The 9,108-nt window shown below is 37.2% G+C and overlaps 1 long non-coding RNA gene across 1 annotated transcript in view; it reads right to left on the bottom strand.

The window, feature by feature from the left end:
• Nucleotides 1–1,053: 1,053 nt before the first annotated feature.
• Nucleotides 1,054–9,108, bottom strand: part of LOC113471302 — a 17,227-nt gene continuing 9,172 nt past the window's right edge. Inside the window, exon 2 of the long non-coding RNA XR_003394053.1 lies at nucleotides 1,054–1,162. This is a non-coding gene — a long non-coding RNA (uncharacterized LOC113471302). The remainder of the gene's footprint in view (nucleotides 1,163–9,108) is intronic.

Below are 9,108 nucleotides of genomic sequence, written 5' to 3' on the forward strand. Positions count from 1 at the left end.
TTCATTTCATAGCATAGTCCATAGCATGTATCATTAGGGTGGCCCTTATTTTTCGAAAGTTCGAAATTGAAGGCGATCCCCCCCCCTAAAATGGTGGAACGCAAAAAAAAACGCCTTTTTTGAAACAACCGAGAAAAACGGTTATCATATTCGGATTCAGCGACCTCGAAAACCCCCGAATCAAATAAAATCTTCCATATTTCTCTTTTTTCAAGTTTTGGCCCGAATTAATACATCAAACTAGGGAAAACTGCATGTAAAAGCACATTTAAACTTTGAGCTCGTTGTGCCACGGGTTAATTTTTTCCAATCGAGCTGAATCTTTGCAGATTTTTTTTATATATATTGGAACCATTTTAGGGGGGGATCGCCTTCAATTTCGAACTTTCGAAAAAAAAGGGCCACCCTAATGTAGGTATCATATACCGAAGGAAAGGAGTTGTAAGTGTTGAATGATTTTTCTTTTGGTCTCCCTGTTAGTTTCATCATAACTGCTGAACGGTTTGTCCGATTTTCATACAATTTGGCATTTGAGCATAATTATGTAAGAGCACTTGATTATTAATTTATTAGAGTAGGTATAGACCCGATCCTTAACTGCGAACTGTTCATCAAACAAAGGAAAGTGAGCTATGCCGGTCATATCTTGAGAGGGTCAAATGGAAAGCTGCCAACCAAGATCATCGAAGGAAAGAATGGAAAGATTGATGGAGTTCGAGCAAGAGGAAGACAAAGAAGAACGTGGATGGATGACGTGAAGGAATGGACAGGATTGGTGACATATGAAGAAGTGAAGAGGATGGCAGAGAATCGAGAGGAGTGGAAACACAAAGTAGAAGAAATACAGCAACCTTCTGAATAGAAGACGCTACAAATGAATGAAATGAAAATAGACCCGATTATGTCTTTAGAAGGGCACTTTTCTGAGAGAGCTTTACAGTTTTTTGGACCAATAATTTCGCTGCCATAGTATATCTCCACCTCCACTGTCTCCATTTCATAGTATGTCTTACCTGCATTACTACCGGATGAGCTGCCACCACTGGATGAGGATGGGTCCAGTCTCACTTCCATTTGTTTGAGTTGCTGGTGTAGGTCTCGGGTGTGGAGGAAGAGGAAGAGGGTGGAGGAGATAGCCATGAGAGCCACGAGCTCACTTGTCCTGTGGATGAGAAAATGGAGGAGACGGGGTTAGTGATCGAGCGAAGTAAAGGCAGAAGTTACACCAAGTACTATGTTCGATGTTCCCTATAATATGTCAAATTATATGTATAACACCTTGGTTAGACTGCGGGGGTAAAGGGACTTTTCAGTCCTATCCCAGTAGGATAAACAAGGTATTTCTATTCAAGATATAGTCAGAAAGGTGTATAGTTGAAAGTTTTACCATAATATTGTAGGTAATTTTCGTTCAGGACAGCCACACTACTATCACGTCACGTGAGCTCACGTGACGTGATGGCATGCCATTACGTATGTCCACACTGCAGTGTGGCTCCGATTTTGATTATTCCCACCCGACCGGGCGTTTGAGGATCGTAAGGTCCTGTGATATGGATGATAACCACCAACCTCCAGATCTGGGGTCCAGCGCACTAACCACTACACCACTTTGGCTGGTCCGCGTTAACCTCACTGGATCAACTTACAGTAGGTACTGGATTAAACCATATTATATTCATGGCACGAGCTGTCTTAACCACAAGGAATGAAGTTACTCTATTTATCTCTGGCTAAGCTAAAGTTATAACTCTATTAATCTCTAGCTAAGCTAAAGTTATAACTCTATTTTTATCTCTAAAGTTACTAGCTATAACTTTATCCAAATGCCGCTCCTGATAGGTATGTACATATTCTATGTATGTTCTTTATGTTGATTCATTACTTGAAGTTCGTTACTATAAGGTAGGTACATATAGCAACATATTGGTACATGACATACAATTAAGTACATTGTAGATTTAGGTATAAGGTCTTAATCTAATTTTACCTACATACATAGCTACATCTATAGGTACTGGATAATTTTAATTAATCTAACTAACTAACTAACAAGATACCTACCTACTTTCTCACCTATGATATATGTATTTACCTAGGTATGTAGGTACCTAGGTATATACATAAGTTGCTTTTATCTAGAACATAAAGTAGGTGAGGTCCAACATACAGCATCTAATAGTTCCATGTCTTCTAACGTTGGACCATATACAAAAATCTGGTGTGAACATCACACGACTTTCCTTATCCCATTGAAAGATGCTTATTTGGGTGTTCTTCTATTGTAATTTTTACAATATCTCTAACCGTTAGTCAGTATTAGCTGAAAACCGCCAAAAAGTGGTCGAAAGCCGCAAAAAAGCGGCCAAAATGCCGCCATTTGCAGCACCTGTCCTAACCAAAAGTTCAAGTGTTTATTGTTTACATAATTATACCAACATCTGTATAGGTACCTACCAGGTAAGAGGGTCCAAGAGAATATATTATTCATCAAAGGAATAAGTTTGTATTAACTTATTTGTTGGTACACACACTTGGTAAAACAATTCAAACACTAAAAATGATTTTGGGTGAGATCCTATATAGGATAAGGAAAGTAAAAAGAAGAAGAAGAAGAAGAAGAAGAAGAAGAAGAAGAAGAAGAAGAAGAAGAAGAAGAAGAAGAAGAAGAAGAAGAAGTACAAGAAGAAGAAGAAGAAGAAGAAGAAGAAGAAGAAGAAGAAGAAGAAGAAGAAGAAGAAGAAGAAGAAGAAGAAGAAGTACTCAAAAGAAGAAGAAGTACAAATAAATTGTTATTAAACAGGTACTAGATATGTATAATTATCATGTACATAGGTATCTAGTATTCTAGTCTGGTCTATTAGAAACCCTTCACAAGAGGGCAAACTAATTTGTTTACATAGGTAGGACATTGTTTTATTTATTCTGTTTGATTGTATTATGTATTTAATGTTGTATCAATGACAGATACCACACACTTAGGTGCTCGTAAGTACCTACATCTACTACCTATCTATTGTTTATAGACCGTCGGTACTACATGTTCCTTATTACCAGTTTTTAGTAGGTAGGTAATTAAATAATGATGATTAGTCTAGTTTCTAGGTGGTAGTCGAACAAGTGTTTATGTAAATGCAGTTTCTTTGTGTTATTATATCACAACTTTGGTGCTCACTGCAGCATTGTAGGATTTTCCCAATATCTCAATAATCCTAAAATCCAATATTTACCTACCATGCTGGCACCGGTCGCTATGCGCACTAATATTACATAGCTACTCATTTTCCTCACGAGGCTGAGTGGGCCCCGCAACAGCCAGTCACGGAATCAATCATTTGCATGATACAAATTTCTTGACCCCGCCGGGAATCGAACCCGGGTCTCCCGCGTGCAAGGCGAGCGCAGTGACCACTACGCCATGAGAGCTGACTAATAATAATAATAATACTATTTTAGATATTCTTATTATTTTCATTTTTCAACTGGGAGAGACTCTCAAGACGTAGAGAAAGAAAATAATTTTAAACATGTCTACAATATTATACTATCTAGGTACTGATAGGTACCTACTCGTATGTCTTTTTTTTTTTTTTTTTTTTTTTTTTTGCCTGGGGTACACACACTTGGTAAAACAATTCAAACACTAAAAATGATTTTGGGTGAGTAAAAACACTTGGCTTTTATGTTTTACATATATTTTTATTAAAATTACAGGTGGATCCATTTCGGCTGTTACGCCATCATCAGTGTATTCTTTACTGATGATGGCGTAACAGCCGAAATGGATCCACCTGTAATTTAATAAAAATATATGTAAAACATAAAGCCAAGTGTTTTTACTCACCCAAAATCATTTTTAGTGAATATATTATTCTTATATCTCCATTTTTCACAAAGCTAGATAGCTAGGTATGTAGGGAGATAAATTATTTTGTAAAATTCTTATAAATTTTCTAGTTTGTAGGAATACCTATGTACCTACCTACATACTCGTACTTGTCATAGACTTTTTTTTTAAAGAGGTTTGACAGAGGGAACTGTAACTGCTATGGTCTTATCGTCCCGAAATCGAAAAGAGAAGGAAGACAGGATAGGAGAAAGCCAGCCGTTCCGAGAACGAACATTATCCCATCAGGATAAAATCCGACCCGGGCGGGAATCGAACCCGCGGCCTAGCGCTTACAAGGCAGATGCACTACCAACCAAGCTAACTAGGCTGGCTGTCATAGACTTTTAAAATGTAGATTAATAGAAGACTAGAACAAACCACTGCTGAATAACCTTAGAGTGAAATCAAAATGAGTTAAAAGTCTTTGGGACAGACACTTTACCTACTCATCTTATTAAAACTACCTGCTAGTGCCCTAGTGTGGTTAAATTTGAATAAGGAAATATTAAACCTAAAACATTTAACCTTTAGAGAGGTTTTTAGTCAGGCCAACTCAAAAATCGATTTATCTTATTAAAACTATAGGTACCTGCTAGTGCCCTGGTGTGGTTAAATTTGAATAAGGAAATATTAAACCTAAAACATTTAACCTTTAGAGAGGTTTTTAGTCAGGCCAACTCAAAAATCGATTAATATCAGGAGAAAACTAGGTTTCTTTCTCTAAACATGACCAATTTTTAAAAAAATAAAAGATGTTTCATAGAGGGAACTGTAACTAAGGAGGTCCCATCGTCCCGAGAGCAAAGAGAAGGAAGACAGGATATGATAAGTCTATATAGCTGTTCCAAGAACGAACCTTATCTGTTTAGTTTAGAATATAGCTCTCACCGGGCGGGAATCGAGTCACGACCTATAGACTACCTAAAGTTCAATAAATTGAGAAAAATCGTAACTTCGGACGAAAAAAATTCGTAAAGAAAAATTCGTGCAGTGTGAACGGTCTGTTAGGCCAGCCACTCACTATCAGGTAGACCTGACAGGTACGGTTGAAAGGTCCGCCTGTCAGGTCTACCTGATACCTGATGAGCACACACACAATTAGGTAGACCTGACAGGCGGACCTTTTCAGCCGTACCTGTCAGGTCTACCTGATAGTGAGTGGCTGGTCTTAGGCTGGCTATTCCGTGTTTACCTAAACCAGGAAAAGCCATGAGGGTGGTCTTTAGGCCTCATTAGTTTCCTATCATTTCCCTCAACACTTCGTTCTGTTTATTTTAAACAATGAAGTGCGACCTCTATACTCTACGTATAAGTCTATATTACATATATATTTTGTGTCAATTCAGATTTTCTTCTCCTGGGTGTGGGCGGCATAGACTTTGCAATTTGCATCCTATTGTATTTGCCTGTGCGTTTAATTGTTTACAATTCGTACTGAATACAACTCGTAGAGGTACATAGATAGGTACGGTTCGTAATTTGTTTTACATTTACTATTTTACTATAGGTGTGTTTTTAATTTTAACCCTTATACCCCTTACCAACATCATTGAAGGAAGAGTATTAGGGAAAAGACCTAGAGTGTCCTATATAGGAAGAAGACCCCGCAATCCCGCAAATCCTATTTTGACGATATTCAACAACTGATGGGCTGTTCTTCATACTAACAAATAAAGAGAGCAGCAACAGACAGACAAGAATGGTTACACCGACAAGGGCCTTGCCTTTAGATCCTGATTACCCCTTTGAGTACCACGTCAGTCATACCTAGCATAGGTATGTAGTTACGGTCAAAATTTCTTGACTTGGCGGGGCGGAGCGCTACCGCGCTCCTTAATATGACTCACACCACATAGTCCAAAACTCTAAAAGCTTCTTTGCTTGAGAACTCAAATTGTTAATTGGTATATAGAGTTGGGTTTCAGAATTTTTATCTGCCTGCATTTTTTTTTTCATACAGCTCCAAGTGTCAGAAGAAACCACCTCACCAACGGAGGGTTAATTTGAATTAGTACTCAAAACTCGTAATGTACCTATTGAATTGTTTAGAATTTACCTACCGCCTATTATTTTATTAGTTAGGGCATGTTTTAATTGTTTTTCATTTTCTGTGTGAATTTGACTGGTCTATTGTCTTTTCCCATTTACCTATAGGTACTACAATGTATATATAGTAAATACATAGAGATAATAGCGGTAAATAGAGAGAACAATATGCTTGTAAGGCGCCTAAATAGATGAACTACTAAAACAATAGGAAAATTTCTTACTCTAATTTGGTGTTTTTAAGAACAAGGAACTGAGTTTATGTAATTGGTTTTTCTTGATTCATCAAGTTATGTCACACTATAAGTCACACTGGTCCGAGTGGTCCGTCTTATTTTGAGTGCTGAGGTGAACTTCAAGCCTGGAGTTTGGAGGTTGGCGGTTCGAGGTTTTTTTAAAGGATTAATAAAAAAAAAAAAGATAAATATCTACCTATAGTTTAAGGTAAAAATTACCTAATATTAAAAATTGCTTCCGAGTCAATAGCGGAAATTATATTTTGAGATAGGCATTAGATACCTATACAATACCGTTTCAATTAATAGAGATAGGCAGGTATTACCTATCATTTGATGAATATTTAGTTTAGAATAAAATTTAAATTCATTCTTTTTCGATTAAGGCAGTCGATTTATTGAACGGACAACGCTACAAATTACTGAACAGTAGATTCACTTTCACCAATGGACATAAACCACTAAGTATTATCCACTAACGCAATGAATAATCCTCACAATCCACTGAATCCTCTCATATTTTAGTGGAAGCACGCCTCGGTATATTTCATGGTCACGTGGTCATTGCCACTGGATTTGCAATCGGAAGTGCTCGGGTTCGAATTTATTAGTTGAAATATTTCAGTAGTTTTAAACCGGTCTAATTTATTGAACCTTTTTTATTTACATAGGTATTTTAATTTTTGAGGTTTAAAGTACATAAATTGTCACTGTAGGTATACCTATAACTGGTAAGGGTTTTATTGATGGGGGGTTTTATCCTCCATTCTACAATAAGCGGGCGATTGTCCAGTCCATGGCAACCCTAAAAAATCTGGTGTGAACATCACACGACTTTCCTTATCCTATTGAATGGTGCTTATTTGGGTGTTCAGTTGTAACATTTACAATATCAATCTCTAGCTAAGCTAAAGTTATAACTCTATTTATCTCTAGCTAAGCTAAAGTTATAACTCTATTTTTATCTCTAAAGTTACTAGCTATAACTTTATCCAAATGCCGCTCCTGATAGGTATGTACATATTCTATGTATGTTCTTTATGTTGATTCATTACTTGAAGTTCGTTACTATAAGGTAGGTACATATAGCAACATATTGGTACATGACATACAATTAAGTACATTGTAGATTTAGGTATAAGGTCTTAATCTAATTTTACCTACATACATAGCTACATCTATAGGTACTGGATAATTTTAATTAATCTAACTAACTAACTAACAAGATACCTACCTACTTTCTCACCTATGATATATGTATTTACCTAGGTATGTAGGTACCTAGGTATATACATAAGTTGCTTTTATCTAGAACATAAAGTAGGTGAGGTCCAACATACAGCATCTAATAGTTCCATGTCTTCTAACGTTGGACCATATACAAAAATCTGGTGTGAACATCACACGACTTTCCTTATCCCATTGAAAGATGCTTATTTGGGTGTTCTTCTATTGTAATTTTTACAATATCTCTAACCGTTAGTCAGTATTAGCTGAAAACCGCCAAAAAGTGGTCGAAAGCCGCAAAAAAGCGGCCAAAATGCCGCCATTTGCAGCACCTGTCCTAACCAAAAGTTCTGTGTTGCATCCTTGTCACATTTGTCGACTTCATACCAAATTTTAAGTCTCTAGCTCATACTGTTCCCGAGATATAGTTAAATTATACCGAAACCCGCCAAAAAGCGGCCCAAATACCGCCAAGCGTTGCACCGATCTTAACCAAAAGTTTCGTGTCGCATCCTTGTCACATTTAAAAGCTGCATTCCAAATTTCAAGTCTCTATCTCTTACCGTTCTCGAGATATTTCGTTTACAAAGAGACAGAAGGACAGACAGACAGACACACACACGGACCAATGGCTGAAACTTTGGATTTAGGCTCTAGGGACCTCAAAACGTGTTTTGGCACTAAAAGTCACCCAGTCTGAATGAGGCCTAAACTCACCCAGTCTGAATGAGGCCTAATCTCACCCAGTCTGAATGAGGCCTAATCTCACGCAGTCTGAATGAGGCCTAATCTCACCCAGTCTGAATGAGGCCTAATCTCACCCAGTCTGAATGAGGCCTAATCTCACCCAGTCTGAATGAGGCCTAATCTCACCCAGTCTTAATGAGGCCTAATCTCACCCAGTCTGAATGAGGCCTAATCTCACCCAGTCTGAATGAGGCCTAATCTCACCCAGTCTGAATGAGGCCTTCTCTTATCTCAGAGAGGCATTATGTACTTTATTATTATTACATACATATTACATTATTACATACATATATTATTACATACATATAAACTCTATTTACTCTTCATTGTTTCGGAGAAAAAGGGTTTTTCACAAGGTTCAGATAAAGTTGTCACAAGGATTTCATGAGCATTTCTTTGTGACAGCTGAGATAGCATTTTCCATGAATACCTATGACTCGATGGCTTTTGAAGATATATGTACCTACCTAGTTGGATTTGAAATTCAAATTTTGGTAGACAGAGTTGAAAACGGTCAAAACGGTCTTTTTAGAATAAGTAACTAAATTCGTACTGTAGTAGATAAGAACTATGAGGAGTGCTGCAGATAAATGTAAAAGCTCTGCTCTCTCTGTTGGAGACAGCTGAAATCTGAATTGGTCTTGCAGAGTTGCAGGGAACAAATAATGAGGTTTTGTAGTCGCCTCTTCAAATACGTATAGAAGTTCGCATAAATAAAACATAAAACTTATAATATTTGACTTAGATAAAAACATTACAAACATAATATTAATTATGTAAAACAACATTGTGTGACTTCTTTTGTCTTTTCAAAATTCTATTAAAATTGAAACCACAGTCCTTAAAAAGGACGCAGAAAAAAAAACCCCACCAACTACTTTAGAGGATTTTAGTGTGCCCCTTTGCATCCTGTCTTGCCTTGCTTCAGAAACCTAATGCACAACATATTCGAACGCTTCTCTG

This window comes from Diaphorina citri, unplaced genomic scaffold, assembly GCF_000475195.1.
Source record: "Diaphorina citri unplaced genomic scaffold, Diaci psyllid genome assembly version 1.1 scaffold2269, whole genome shotgun sequence".
NCBI lineage: Eukaryota > Metazoa > Arthropoda > Insecta > Hemiptera > Psyllidae > Diaphorina > Diaphorina citri.